The sequence below is a fragment of the Apium graveolens genome, chromosome 4 (genome assembly GCF_009905375.1).
Source record: "Apium graveolens cultivar Ventura chromosome 4, ASM990537v1, whole genome shotgun sequence".
Taxonomy (NCBI): domain Eukaryota; kingdom Viridiplantae; phylum Streptophyta; class Magnoliopsida; order Apiales; family Apiaceae; genus Apium; species Apium graveolens.
Genome location: NC_133650.1, coordinates 294,608,997 through 294,625,596, shown reverse-complemented (window position 1 = coordinate 294,625,596; position 16,600 = coordinate 294,608,997).

Below are 16,600 nucleotides of genomic sequence, written 5' to 3'. Positions count from 1 at the left end.
ATCTTTTTATGAACATTTCAATTTCCTCATCATACCTCCTTTTTCTTTCTTCATATTCAGCCTCATTTCTTTTTCTTCGTTCCTCCCTTACAATCAACCACTCAGCCAAAACTGATCTCTATGCTCTTGTAGCAGTATCCTTATCTTTTAGCAAACTTATCACTCTCTTGATTTATGTGGGAGAGAGAGTCCATTAAAGTACAACCAAGGAATGTGAAGGACCCATCTTCATAATAGATTCTAACTTCCCTTAGAGATACAACCCAGACTCTAACTATTTCCTCAGCTATTTGTTGAAAATAATCTTCATCTGAGATGCACCAATTTAAAGGTAGAAAGTCACTTTGCTTAAAGCAGTTCCAGATGGCCTTTTCTGTAACTTGTACTTTTTCAGCATCCTTAGCCTTCTTAGGTTTCCTCCAAACAGTTTTGTAGTAAATTTTGAGTGAAGGCTTGTCATAAGGTAAGTTTGTTATTTTCTTGAGAAATGTTTGGTTTGAGGTGATTGGTATTTTTAGAAAGGTGTTTGCAGTTTGTTTGTATAGAAATTTTGGCTTAGAAGTTAGAGGTGGTTTGATGATTGAGGATGTTGGCTTTGAAGGTTCATCTAGATTTGTTTGGATCTTTAGGGTTTGTTGTGGTTCTGAGCCATCATGCCTTTGGTTGCTTCTCCTTTCTCCTCTCCTTTTATTTTCACCATCCTTCTTCTCATACTCCTTTTTCTCTCCTTGATTCTTGTCCTTGCTTCCAGTTGCTTTAGAAGCTTGACTTGGATTTGAGCCAGAAGGATTTTGTTTTTCATCCTTCTGCTCATCATCATCCTTGTCTTTTCTTAAATTATATTGAGTATTTGGCAGTATGGTGTCAGGATTTACAAGATATCTATCTAACATTTTTATCATCTCTACATCCTCCTGCTTTTTGCTCCTTTATGCTTTAGATTAGTCTATAGAGTCATGATCAGCTTCATAGTTGATTTGACAGAATGTTTAGGAATAAGGAAATGTTTGGTTTGTTTGGTTGTTGGACAGACATAAACTATTTCTTTGTTTGGATAAAGATAGGCTTCAGGAAATGCTGTTATCTGTGCCTTTTGAGCTCTTGGAGAAGTTGAGTGTCTTCTGGAATAATTGGATTCACTTTGTCAATCATTACATCCAGTTCAGATGCTCTTAAAGTTTGAAGATTTGCAAGAGTCACCTGAAGACACCTGTCCACACCACCATCATTGATGTTGACCACAATCCTTTTCTCCAAAAAGTTATCAATTTTCACAACTACTGCCCTTATGAAATTGATGTTCTTGGCCAAAGCTTTCTTGTAGGTCACATAGTTATTTTGAAGAGACACTCTAAGAGATGCAAGAATTTCACTGAATTCCTAATCCAGAATGGGTCCTTATGCAGCCTTGAGAAGTCTTTCTTTTCCAAAATCAACATGAGAAGAGCTTTGATCAACCTGAATAGGCTCTTTAGCTTTAGATTTTTCTTTAGCATCCTTAGACTGTTGAATCTTAGCCTCAATTTCCCCCTTAGTCTTGGTGATAGGCATGATTAGGGGATTTGGAATTTCTGGCCTTATTTGGTCAGGTAGAGAGGGAAATGGTATGTTGAGCTTCCCCATGATGGCCCCCAAAGCAACATAATTCTGCATTTGAAGATGCTTGTGAGAGTCCACAGGGTCTAGATATCTAACTGTTAACTTTTGACTAAAGAAGTCAAGGCTTGAACTTGAGCATTGAGAGAGACATTTGAGGTCTGCAAGTCTGAGATTTGTTGTTGAAGAGATTGGATTTGAAGATTTGTAGAGGTTGAGATAGGCTGTTGTGAACTGGTAGATGCCGAGGAGCCAAAGGTTGCTTCCACAGTTTCTTTGATTCCATTCATAAGCAATGCAGAAGGCTCATACCTGGTCTGGTGAAGCTGGTCCAACTTGACCTTTGAGTCATTTGCATTGGTGATTTGTTGTTGGACGACTTCATGAAGAGAAATGAAGGATTGTCTCAGACTCTTGACTTCCTTTTCCATAGTGGTCAAATCTAATCTTTTCATTTGGTCAGCAAAATGTTGAAACTTTGAGGTGATCTTGACCTGAGAAGGTATAATTTTATCCATCTTCTCATTTACCAGCTTCCTGATCCTATCTTCATGACCAGTCATTTTTTACTTCTAGAGCTTTACCAAAAAGGTGAAAAGCCTTAAGATGAGCTTTATAAACTTCTGTAACTTTATTGTAAATATCTTGTGGAGTCAAGGCCTTGGCATTGCTTCCCATAATAGTGACATATTCTTCCCTAAACCTAGCCAAGACTTGATTCATTTCCAAAACAAAATCCTCAGATATCCATGCATCTACAGTTCCATCTTGTTCTGCATCATTTACAATTTTCTTTTTTTTTGTTTTTTAACTTCTTCATTATATGTTAGCATGATGGTTTGATAATCCTGATTGCTCATATCTGAAGTAAGTAGATGCTGTGAAATGTTTGTTAATCCAGAAATCTTCTCAACAAGAAGATCATCCACAGATGTAGGTTGAGAGTCAGATGCTTACAGCCATTGAGAGAGAAGATGTGGTTGTTGAGGTTATGGGTTTTATTCACAGATTGCTCTGTGGTTATGACAAGTTGTTGTTCCACACTAGTTCTGGGAACCTCCAATTGAATTGGAAGGGATTTAACTGGGTTACTATCATGGGCACTAGTCTCAAACCCTTGTACTTCTTGCAAAGCACTGTCACATAAATGTGATAAACTTGCATCTCCCATAGCAGGGTCATTGGCAATTATACTCCTAACATCTATTGCTAAAGCAAATTATGATAGGGTTTTGAAGTGAGTTGTTCCTGGAAAAGGAACCTCTAATTGAATTAGAAGGGATTTAGATAGCTCCTCCTCAGGAGTACTACCCTCAAACCTAACATCCTGTGAAGGTTGATTTGCACATAAAGGTGCATTTGTGACATCCATGGGGTCTTCTGTAAAAACTGATGAATCCTCCAAGTTTTTGATGGTATCATCAAGGTCTACCCCAGCTTGTAGCCTCTCACTATCTAAATTTGGTGTCTGGGTGGTGAGCAAGGTTTCTTGAACCAAGTCACTTGAATGAGCTTGCACTTAAGGAAAGGATTCAAGTGCTGTATATGAAGAAGAAATTTGAGAGATTAAGATTTGTTGTTTAGTAGTGAGTGTTGGCAGCTCCCCCTGAATAGATGAGGGAGCTTCAATAGATGTGCTCTCACTGTGTGTGTCATCCTTATTTCTTTTACCATACACTTGATTTGTTCAAGTGTTGGCTGTGCAGACTCCTTACAGGGTGCATTGGGGAGAATGCTCTTTTCAATAGAAACACCCTGTTGAGATGATGCTTTTAGAGTCTGTTTAGGCCAAATTTTTACAACCGCATCCTTTTAAGAGGACACAGAGGTGGTTTGAGTGGTCATCTCATATTTCTTACTCTTCTTTGTCCTCTTGACCAATTGTGACTCAACTTCTGTTTGTTCCTCACCACTCTCAGTCATAACAGTTAAAATTATCTCCTTTCTCTTCTTTTTACTCATTTCATCCTTTTGAGATGATGAAGTGGTTGGTTTCCTTGCTGCTAATGGTTGTGAAGAAATAGGCTTAACATGGGTAGGTTCCTGTAGGTGTGCCTGTGTTTCTGCTTCCACAGGCTCAGGAACCATTGTTGCACTAGGTTGACTTGCACTAGTTCTCATGTCTGGCATAGAATAAGGGTAGGTCTTAAATCTTTCAATCATGAAAGGTGTTAACTTAAGACCCACTAGAACCTTATTCTTAATAAGAAGTGATCTAAATAGATTTTTGGATACTTGCTTATAGTTGCCAATTAGTGACCTATTTACTCCTTCAAGCATATGTATGTCATTAACTGTATGGTTTAAAGCAGGCATAATGAATCTAGGTAGAAAAATTTCCTTACCTCTTGACTCCAATGGCATTTTTAGCCTGATGCTCAATTCCTCCAGTATGTAGTGTCCTACATTGAGCTGTTTGTTGTGAGCCATTGAGTAGACCAACTTCTGGACAACACTTGATATGTTTCAAACCCTGACTTCCTGCAGGTGAAGGCCCTCATTACTGAATCAAAAAGAAAGGACCATTCCCTCCTAAGATCCTTCTTGTTCATACTGTCCAGGTTGATATTCTCAGAATAATTGATGAAGTCCATGAATTCATACAGCTCATTATGAGTTGGAGCCTCCGCTAGCTTGTCAGTAGGAATTTCCCATGCCATATTGACATCATTCTCAGATATCTCCACATGTTGGCCCTTAATTGTGTAGTTTATCACAATTGTTGCAGCCTGGTTCTCATGCACAATTGTCCTTGTTGTTGTTATATTCCAAAAGTCCCTTAACACATCCAAGTAAAGCACTGGATTAGCAGTAAGAGTCCCTATAAAGTAGGTCTCAGAGAAGAACTTGAAAAAACATTGGAAAGTTTCAGGTGCTTGGTTTGCATTTAAGAATGCAAGAAAGTTAGTCTCCTTTGGGATGAAGGGTACAATATTGTTGGCTGCCATTGTTATGAGTATGAAGTTTAGTGGGTAAGAAAAACTAGTGAGAAATGAGTGAAAACGAGATAGAGATCGGTTTTGGATTGAAAAGCTAGGTCACTTGAGTTCTCGAAATTTGTAAGTATGTATATGTATCGAGATGTCTGCGTATTTGTATTGAAAGCAAATGACTTGTCGAGAAGTCAAAAATAGACGTTTGAAGTATACTTATCAACAAGTCATTTTGAGATGTGAAGTACATATCGATAAGTCATTTTATTTATTCTTGTAAATAACTAAAAATTAACTTAATGAGATGTCAAATAAATACCCAGTTTGTCCAATAATGGACTAAATTATTTCTAATTTTTATTTGAATAAATTCAAAATAAAATCAGAATAAATTTGCCAAAAGGATTTTACCAAAATAATTTATTAAATTAAATTATTTCAGTTCTGAGTTATTGATAATAAAGCTTATCGATGTAACGTCTGGGAAATATTATATAATTATTTTTATTAATAAATAATTATTATGTAATTTTTCTGTGAATCTGGTGAATTATTTGATGATGGATATTGATATTTGAATATGTATTTCTGATAAAAAGTTAAATATTTTAATCTTTAATTATCTAGAATTAAATCCAGATAATTTTGGTATTTTTCTGGTAATTTTTGGAATATTATATGATTTTATAAGGATTTATAGAATTAATAATGATTATTTTTGCATAATTATAAAATTACTTTTTGGAATCAGAAATCGTCCCACTTCAATCATTTTTGCATTTTTACAACCCGAAACTCTTCCAAAAACTCCTTCCTAACCTAATCTGATAATTCTGAACACTTTTCATGTTTTGACTTTCTCGATCCGGGATACGGTTTGACATGTACGAGTCCCAGTGTGAAATTATCGATACGCAAATCATTTTATAGATCGATAAATTCCATATTTTCAAAAGGCGGGATATTATCACCTTATTTTCGTATAAAGTGTTTTATAGGAAGCTCTGTTTTGATAATTATCCAATTTTGGTATTAAAATCGTATCGTCATTTTAGTTACTTAGCAGCTAAATAACCTATTTTCGGATCCGGTCTGTAAATGTAATTATCGAAATAGTAAATAAATAAAATATGTAATGGTTTTGTCAGTTATGTGTTGGTGTGTTATCAATTGTTTGTGAATTGTTGGACGCAAAGTTAATTTTATAATTAATTGTTGAGCTGTATGAGTTTAATTCATTTTAAAATGATTTTATTAAATATTTATTCTCATAAATGCTAAAATTGCTCCTAAAATTATTTTTGTTGTTTTATAATTTTTTTTATTATTTTTAGGAATTTATAAAATCTAAAAATCAATATTTTATTCATTATTTATCTCTAAATGATTTTCTGAGTCCATTTAATTATAAAATCAGTATTTAATTCCAGAATGCTTCAAAAATCATGAAAATTTCCCCCCCCACCCCCCTTTTTCTTCTCTTTGGACCGTCCTTTCATTTTCTCTCTCGGGCCATCTCTCTTTACTCTCTCTCTCGAGTCTCCCTCTCGAATCTCTCAAGTCTCTTCCTCATCCCTGTTTTTTTTATCGAACCCTCTGTGTTCTTCCCTCTCTTGCTGCGTTGTGCCTGTATTTTCGGCGATGATTGCCGTCCCTGTTCTTTGGTTTCCGGCCGCCGCCTTACTTTTCCGGTGAGTTGCCGTCTTTTTGGGATTGTAGCTCCGGTCCTTGCATGTATAGACACCTATATCTATATGTGTGTATGTGTTACAGTGTTCGTGTGTGTGTGTTTTGTGTGTGATTGTTCGTGTGTGTGCATTTTGTGTGTGTGATTCGTGTGTGTGCGCGTGCTGCGCGTGGTTGTGTGTGTTATGCGGACTGAGGTGCTGTGGTTATGTTGCTTCTGTGTTCCTGCAATTCCAATTGTTGTCTGTTTCTTCCCCTAATTCCGGTTGCCGCCGCGTTTTTCCGGCGTGGCAGCCGGCTGTGTCCGGTATGCGTGAGCAGCGCGCTTCGGCGCGTGTATCTGCGTGTGTTTGTCTGGCTTAAAATTATTTATTAATCCTATTTTCCTTTTCAGCAGAATTTAATTAAAGAAATATTCACGATATTAATTAAATAAATACGTGCGAGGTTATACTAATTAATCGGTGAAATTCGTGTCGAACGTCCGTTATAAACGGGAACCCACGAATTTATTGTCGTCGGCGATGATGCTTCTTATCTGAGTCCTACATTATTAATTAAATAAAATTAGTTCGGTAAAAATTTATTTACGAAACGAAAAATACAAACGAAAATATAAAAATATAAACAAATAATTAAAATTATGTTGGTGTTTGAGAATTGTGAATTGTAATTGTGGATGATTGGTTGTTGTTGTGTTGAGAATTTGACGTCGAACTGATTCGACGGGTAGGCCGATAAATAAAGGAGACGCTGCCCGATTTTCGGGAAATTAATTCTGAAAATACGGGAACGTAACCTGTAATTATCGGAAACATCGAACGAAGATATGATTGAACTTTATTAAACCTATTTACGTGACGTGATAAGATATTTTGTGAATAATCGATTACCCTATTTTTCAAAACGACAAATATACGTATTTTCTGAAATTAAATACCGAACTGAGTTTCGAAGATGTGAACCATAATTGATATGTGTATTTCGATAATACATATAAATATGAATTCGGTTATGAAATCGTATGGGTAGAATAGGATGACGATTTGATGTTAAGCTTAAGCGGTTATCTGAATTAGGGTATTTCAACCCTGTAGATTTTAGACGGAAGACCCGAGACGTGACATCGGACTAGGAACGATCTAGTGATTAGAAGTCGAGATCAACGAAGTTCCAACTGAAGGGTCTGAATGTTGGGATCGTATCCAGAATAGGATAGTAGTTTGACGATAAAGCCGAGCGTCCAAGTCGAACCAAAGTCAACTTGTAATAGCGACTAAAGATTATTGAGGCAAGTATTCTTGATTTTCTTGTAAATACTGCAAGCATTCCTGATTTTCTTTTAAATTACTGCAATTATTTCTTCGATCCTATTCTAAGTTCTGAATAGTTAAATGTTTTACATTTCGCTACAATTACTCTGATTATGCATGTTCTTTTATTCTTGTTCCTGTAATTCGATTGCTCTCGTGAGCAAATACCCATTCTTTCGGGTTATTTGCGAACCCTGAAATGGGATATTTTGAATTCAAAATGATTTGACATCATAATACTCCATGGGCTGGATAATGATGATATTTTGGGGATTAAGTGTGTCTTAATCCTGAGGACCGGGATGACTGGTGCCTCGAGATGGGCCGTAGTGCCTGGGGACCCGACTGGATCTATATATTGAGATATAGATCTGCATTATATTCTGACTGATCAGCAGAATATAGATGCGAACTAGTGTCCAGTCTAATTTATTGTTGATCGCCATTAACGGCATTCTCTCTCAAATGGTTTTATGATTCCAAAACCGGATAAAACCCTGATTCATGAGATGAATCGGGGAATTGCTTGTCATTTTTGGATTTTAGTTAAAGGCTGGTGACAGCCAACGTTTACTTGCTCAACTCACTCAAATAAATAGAATTGTTTAAAATTGTGTTAAAAAAATTTCCGAAAATTTTCCTTTAGTATTAATACTTCAAACTCAAATTATATACTTGCTGGGCATTTTTGGCTCACTCTTGCTTTGTAAATTCTTATTTCTGCCGGAAACAGATAAGGATAAAAGTGAATAGCTTTGATAGACAGAAGAAGTTAGAGAAATTTCCGCTGCGAGAGGTTGAAGGTGTTAGAAGAATGTGACAAGAGCATTAGTTCAAAGGTATTTACACTTGTATTTTAATTATTGTGAGTTGTAAAGTGTTAGATTCTTGTTTCTTACCATAACCTGTAAACGATCCGGATTCAAGGGGTTAATTGAATATTCTTTTGTTTTATGTAAAGATTTTTTAGTGACACCAAATCTTGACCCCAGATTTGGGTTGATACATGTTGGTATCAGAGCTGCATGTTATTGGTCACTGAAATAAGAATATGTGAGAGTAAGATAGGAATGATAGGCCGTACAGGATAGGAAAGACCCTAGGCATACTTAGGTTAAGTTGAGTTGAGTGCGAATTATGGTCAGTAGGTCTGGTACGGAATGGGTAAGCCATGATTATTGAGGGAAGTGTAAGGCGAATATCGCAACACTGTAGGTATAGTGAGTGCTTAGATCCTACAATAATGAGGAGTCGACGGATCGACAGAGACTGGGTACGATACCCTATTTTTCATGTGGGTTTGAAGAAAATATGATTGATTCTGGTGAAGGATTTGTGTATGGGGAACTAGGTGAGTATTAGTATAACTTAACATAGGACGAGTCCCACACTGAAGGTAACCAATTGATGGAAGCTGATGAAAAACCAATGTTGCGCGTCTCGAAGGCACCCCGTTGCGAGAAGATTTTTATCACTTATCGGGAGCTGCGCGAGGAAGGATATCTACCCTACTAGGTATAGGTAAGACTAGCAAGAAGATGCGACCCTATCGATATACCGAACGTCGAATCGCATGCGTGGTTGTGAGCATAACGTCAAGGACGATGACAAGAATGTCAAAGATATTACCAGATGTCGGCATTGCGGTAGAATCGCGAATAAAATGATATACAATGGTAAATGAAATTTCGTCGATGAATAAATGCGAGCAGAATTCAAGGAAAAGTAGAAGAGGTACCAAAGTAGAAAAACCCTTATATGGGCATTCTTTTAATTAAACAGTTCATGGGTAAATCATGAAAATAGCAAGTAACTTATATAGTAATGACGACCAAATATGTGATTTCCGAAACTTTAAAATGAGATTTCGGAAGAAATTTTCTTAATCAAATTTTGGAAGATTTTTGCATGAAACGAGTTTTACAATTTGGTTGTCTAATTACTATTTATGTTCTTGTTATTATAAACAGAAAATGACCTAAAAAGAAAAAAAATGGAATTAGACTTAGTGTTGTTAATCCGAAGGGCCAAGTAGACCCACCAGCAGGAAGAAGGTTTAAAGTTTTCTGTGAAAAATAAAAGTAAATGATGTTTAATGAAATCAATAATTAAATCAACATATTAAAATATTATTTACTCAGTTTATAAAATTATTAAAATTTAACAAGATTCGTGATTCGAATGAACGAAGGATGATTGAAGGAAATGGCAGAATCTTCTAGATGGTGGAAGAGGAATCATATTTTATCGACGGAATTGAGGCGTTGCTTAATCGATGAATATTTTACACGACATGGATGAAATCTGAAGCCGTGATTTTAAATTTCGGAACGACGCGATTAAGACCAAATTATTGAAGCCTTTGGTGTGAAGGCATTTCCAGACATCATTTCGAAGCAATGATTATAAATTTTGTAAGGACGCGATATGATGGAATTATTAAAGCTTTGAATATGGAGGCATTTCCAGAAGACATTCCGAAGTTATAGCGTAACCTAAACGGTGAATCTCTCATCCAAATGGTCCCTGGAGGCATACGTAAATGGAGCGTGGACGGTGACCAATGATGATCTACAATGTTATTCTTTTACAAATACGATAGCATATGTTCTTCTCGAGTTTTGAATACGTATGAGTTTCTTCTGTCGATAAATTATATGAGGCGAAAACGAAAGAAAATTTATTGTATTCCTTTTGAACTATTTCTCTTCTCAAATTCTTGATTTCTGATTGAGACAACAGTGTTGTGATATGACGCTTGGTCGAAATGATGAAGAGTCGGGGGGGACGCCACCTAATCATATGCTGTTTTCCATATAGTATGAAAGACTGGCCATCTTGAGTACGAATATGGTTGTCTCATTCTTCACTTATTTTTATTCCTTCAATTTATTGACTTACAGATTCTTCCAACTGTTTGTTGCATTGTTATTCCTTATCCTTCTTTTCATTCAAAGTCCTATTCACAAACTCTCCTCTTGCGTAGAGTCCATACTTTGACAATTACAAAAGAAATAGAATACTTCCGTGCGATAGGTAGAATTACGTGTCAAAGGAGAATGTGATTGCAAGTCGATAAATGATGGACATTTGCGAGCAAGGAAGAATGGATACACCGACAACGTGGTCATGGCAAGGATATCAAATCAGACAGTTGTTCGTGTTACGAGGATCTCATCAGTATGGTAGATTGTGTTAACGTGATGCACTTCAAATCAGAGGATTTCGACGCGAAATGAATGGTTAGCGAATCGTACATTAATTACAAAAATAAGGAAGTAAAGTTGTGTGTGTCAGACGGAGCAAACGAGTATCGGGACGAAGATTAAAGATCAAGAAAATTCTAAACAATGATTTAGACCTGCAATTACTACGTGAAACATCCCTTCATCGCGGGAAGATATTTGTCGTGAAAATTCAAGATGGAAGAAATCTTAAATGTAATCAAATTTCGAACATATTCTTCAAGAAATTGTGAAGTTCTCTAACTTGCATAAATAAGTGAGGGTGAATTCAATGCTCATACCCGGGTCAGTGACGAATCATAAGTAGAGATGAAGCAATGGTGATGCGACTGTGAAACCTTTTAAGAAATAACGATATAATGATTAAGTTTCCACCAGATTGTGACGATAGTAATGAAAACCTTGCATGATTATTAAAAGATAAATAGATTAGTTAATGAAATTGAATATGTATCGTCCAAGATAGATGATTATTGTGAATGGGGGAAGGATGCGACATAATTCTTAAAAGTAACTGTACACAATGAGTAATGGCAAGAAATAAGTTAAAGAAAATCGTGAAATAAAATCCTTGAAAAACAACGAGATGAATTCATTAATGACAATTCGTAATATTCTGCAAGAATTGAGAAATGTATGGTTTCTGACCCAATCCCAATTAAAAAGATATATGCTATGTCAGTCAGATGCTGATCAAAGGTGAATTGTGGGAATTGATGATTTCGGTTGATTGATGGTGTCGGCTTGAGTCCGACTGGTAGTCAATGTTGTAAGGGAAGTGTTGCCCAAATTTTCAGAAATTACCCTATAGTTAAGGACAAAGAAGTATATTATCGTTCTCGTCAGTACTCCAAATAATTGCGATCTCAGTTCTTGGAAAAGTTGTTATGACCAAACCGACTTTATATAATTGGTCTTTGATTCCAGTTAGCTAGTCAGCACTTGGTTTAAGTGATCAGTTACAGGAGTTAATTGATCAACTTTACCAACTAATGGTTAGTTAAATGGAGATCGATTCCAATTAGATTGAGTTAAGCTCTAACATGATTTCCAGATCCGAAATTAAAGAGACAAGAAATTTGGAAAAAATAATGGCGTTAACGTAAGTTGAAGGCTTAGCTTAATTAGTGTGATCAGGAGCAAGGTTTGATCCAACAGAATACGCTCTTTTCAATGAATAAGAGGAACAGGAAGTTACTGGTACACACTAGTACGAAGAATATTATTAAGAACTGAAGGTTCAAGATAAAGTAAAGGGATTATATCATCTGCAATAGCGTTCTAGGAAGAACTTAGATGTATACCCATATCGAATGACGAATTAATGGAAGATCTGAAGGTACACTTCTTTTGAACGGAGATTGAATGGAAGTTGCTGTAAAATAACGGAAAGTTCGCAAATTCAAGCATCTAATGAAAGACGGAGACTGAGGAAGTCCGCATGTGAACTCCAGAAATGACCTATCCAATGATAAACAAGTTAATATTACTAAGAAAAAGAAATTCGTTGTGTTTAAAAGAGATAATAAATAATGAGAATGAAGAACTAATCAAGACAAGAAGTGGAATCAAAAGGATGATAAAGAAATTTTATAAAATAATCCAGGATATATGCAAGTTGGGAGCGTCGGTTGTGCCAGAATTGTTAGGAGAATGAGGTGAAACGTCGATGGTTGGAGGTAGGAATTCGTTCCATAAATGTGTGTAATAGGAATGATTAAACAAAGGTGTTAATGACGAATTGCTAGAGAAGAACGTTACAATTAATCTCATGTCGGAATTTTTTTCAAAATTAAAGTGAAGTCCAGGAGATTCGAACGAATGATTTCCCAAGGTTACCTCGGAAAATGAGGTAAGAATTTCTCGACGGATTACTGCAGAGAGTCAAGCTGGTGTCAAAATCCCTGTATCGTCTAACTCAATAGGGATGAAATAATAAGTGAAGGAAAACTTCAGAAATATGGAATGAAAGAATAAAGAAATAAAAAGTATTTTGCGTTGAGTACAAAAGTGGTCATGGAAAAAGAAAATAGAGATATGAGGTTACGCGTCGATTATCAGTAATTGTAAGTTTGAAGGTTAAGTGAACACAATGTACCAGAGTATTGGGATAGTGTGATTGTATTTATTGATAACATCCTCGCTAGTTCAAGGACTAAGGAAGACCAAGTGGAACGCCTGAAGATATGCTTGCGAAAAGTTGGAAAATAACAGCTGCATTCTCAGCTTCAAAGATATGAATTCTAGTTATAATTGATTATGAGCTCCCGTGTGTGGGTAAATACCAAACAGGAATATAATGTAATGTAATGTACAACAATATTATCAACTATGATTCTGTAAAACAGATCTGGGAGAAAATTGAAATTATGTGTGAGGGTACAAAGGAAGCTAGATCAAATCAAAGGAGAATATTAGTGTCTCAGTATGAGAGTTTCATGGATAAACCTAAAAAAGGAATTATTGAAGTTTTTAAAAGATTTAACAAGTTGATTAATAACTTGCAACTTCATGATAAATATTTTGAAGCTGAGGAAGTTAACCTAAAATTTTTGCTCACCCTTTTTGACCATCTTGAACAGAAGATATCTGATATTAAAGAAGGAGGAGACTTAAGCAGAATGACATTGGAGGTCTTATATGGGACTTTGAAAATATATGATCTTGAGATGTCACAGAGAAAGTCATTGAAGGAAAATCAAGGACATATAGTTGATGGATCTAGTGCCTTGGTGGTCAATGATAGTATAGTGCTTGAAGATGAACAAGAAGCTCAAACTCCAGTCACTCATGAAGTTGAGCAAAAGAACAAGGAGCCCCAGAAACAAGTCATATTGGAGCCAAAAAAGGATGAATATTACACTGTTGATGAACAAGATGAGATGGATCAATCAATGGCTTACCTTGCTAGAAAATTTCTAACATTAGGGTAAAAAAGTCAAAGTACTTCAAGAGAAAGGGACAAACCTCAAATAGAAATAACTAAAATGAAAAATCTCAGTAAAACTCAGGTGGCAAAGGTGGCTACAAAACTGTATCTGTTGAAAAATCAAAAATTAGGTGCTACAACTGTGATGAGTTGGGCCACTTTGCAACTGAGAGTAGGAAGCTAAAGAAAGTGAAGAAGGATAAAGCCTACTTGGAATTGGAAGCAAAAGTATGAAGCTCTCTTGAGAAAACAACCGGGAAAGGCTTACATAGCTGAAGTCAAGAGTTGGGATGACACTGATGAAGATGATGGTAATGAAGAATTTGGAAATTATGCACTCATGGATTTAGAGTAAGGAAAATCATCCACATCACAATCAGAGGTACCAACTCTAACAATAATTGATTTAAATGCAAGTCAATATAAAGAAACTGTTGAAAAAATGAGTGTAAAGATATTTCATATCTATACAAGCATGATGGCGGATACTGAGGAAGTAAGTAGGATGTCAAAGATTAATATAAAGTTTGAGATAGAAAAACAAGAACCGGAACTGTAGCTTGTTAGTCTTGAAACATTCAAACAAGAAAATGAATATCTGAAAAACAAGCTTAAGTGTGCAAGTGAAATTGAAGCAATGTTGAGGGAAAAATTGGAAAAGAATGAAGTAAAATTGAAGTCCCTTAAAAATGCATCTCAGTTGGTTGGACAATACCATGAGAAAAACAAACCATGTGCTAATATAGCTATTGATTTGGACGATGATGCCCTGAATAAAAACAAGAAAAATGAAGGTGACAAAGGAAAAGAAATTACAGATCAAGATGTCCCAACTGTGCTGAGAAAAGTAAATGTACCCTTGTTCAAGGCATGTGAAGTCAATTTCAGTGAAGTTGAGTTGGTCATCAAGCAAGAACTTGTAGATGAAGACAGTGAAAAAAGGATGCAGAAACCACTCTCACAAAAGAAACTAAAAAAAAACCAATAGTCAATCAAGTTATCAAGACACCAACCAAGGAGGTCAAGACTGAGAATGTTGGGAAAAGGAAAAAGAACAGGAATGCAAAAATAGGTGTGTGTTATTGCTAAACAATCTAACAAAGAATTACATAAGGGGGGTTGAATGTAATTCTGGTTTCTTTTCGAAATTAAGAACTGTTCTACCTTGGATATATAACAGTGTTTGATTTAGCTAAAGTACGGAATGAAAGTATTGAAGAAATCAAACACAAAGTAATCAAATACAAGTATTTAAAAACTTTATGGTGGATTGAACTTTTCCACCAGAGATATATATAAAATTGAGAACTCTGTGATGAAAGATTTGCACACAGCTGCTTACAAGTAGAACTTACAAAGAACAGAGAAATTATTTTCAAATATAGCTTTATCTATTTCTCTGGTAAATTGTTTACTAACTTGATAATGTTCTACTTGCTACCCTTGGAATATATATGACCAAATTACATGATAAAAAGATAAACAAATAAGACAAAATGTTTTTAGTCTAATTACATGCTTCTTCATTTCTCTATCCATCATCTTTGAATATCTTCAAGTTAGCATGGAAATGGAAATGCTTATTTGTTCTCTAAAACCTGTAAATAGGCTGCCACACTCCATTTGCATCTAATCAACCCATGTGACTGTCAGGTCACTATCAACTGCTATTTGAATTTAAACATCCGTTGAAACTTCATTGGATCATCCGTTAAGACTGTGTTGAATCACCCGTCGAAGCTTCACTAGAATCATCCGTTGAGTGTGACTTGAGTCATCCGTCGAAGCCTTGTAGAATCATCCGTTGAAAGTCTTCCATAACAGTTAACTTTATTTCACTTATGCAAGATTACAAGCCATCTAATATTTATAATTAGCCAACCTATTATGCATATCAAGCTAGTAGTCAACATGACTTTGAATATCCTACAACTTCTAGATCTTTAAGGCATTGTAGAATGCAAAAATGTGTTATAAGACTTATAAATACATAACCAAATTAAGCTTATAATAATTAAGAGTCTAAGTATACCGGATATACGAAGAATTGGTCAAATTGTATCCCAATATTGATTTTTTGTGACACGACTAATAAATAATAAATTATTAAAAAAATTAATTATTAAAGATTTAAATGGAAATTTATAGATTTTCGAAAATAGAATAAATGTAATACTAATAAAAAATTGACGTAATTTTGCATATTACATTGTCCTGCTAGGAGTAGCTTTGCACGTATGCTTCATTCACAATACGGTATAAATAGTGACATATGTATCCTTATTAACACGCATACTCTTTCTATCATCAACTGACTCCACTTAATTTCAAGATCCACTAACAAAGATAGTTGCACTATATGGAGTTTCACATGCTTGAAGAACTTGGTGACATTGGTGAAGAAAAATGTATTATCAATGTTCGAGTTAAAAGAAGATGGGATGAAATCAACCCAGAAAGTCAGGAATTCAACGGTATGAATGTCATACTGGTTGACAAATACGTAAGTTTTGATTTCATATCTCCAATTTCTATCCTATACATGTTTAAAATGCTTTTTTCATAGACATATTTCTTTCGATATAAAATTTCAATGTAGAACGGAAGAATTCATGCTTGGATTGACTCTAAAATGTGCAAGTACATCAGATACATGTTTATTGAAGGTTCTCAATATATTATTGAGAATTTTGATGTGAAGCCATTTACCGAAAGTAACAGATGTTTTGAACAAGAACACCATATTTGTATATCAAAAGGGTGTATCATTACAAAAGTTGATGATTCCTTTAGCTGCATTCCATCGAACATTTTTGTGTTTTATAATCTAAAGAACATTGATAAATTTGGTAAGAAGAACACTTCTCTACTAGGTAATGGCTTATCATTTAACATCTT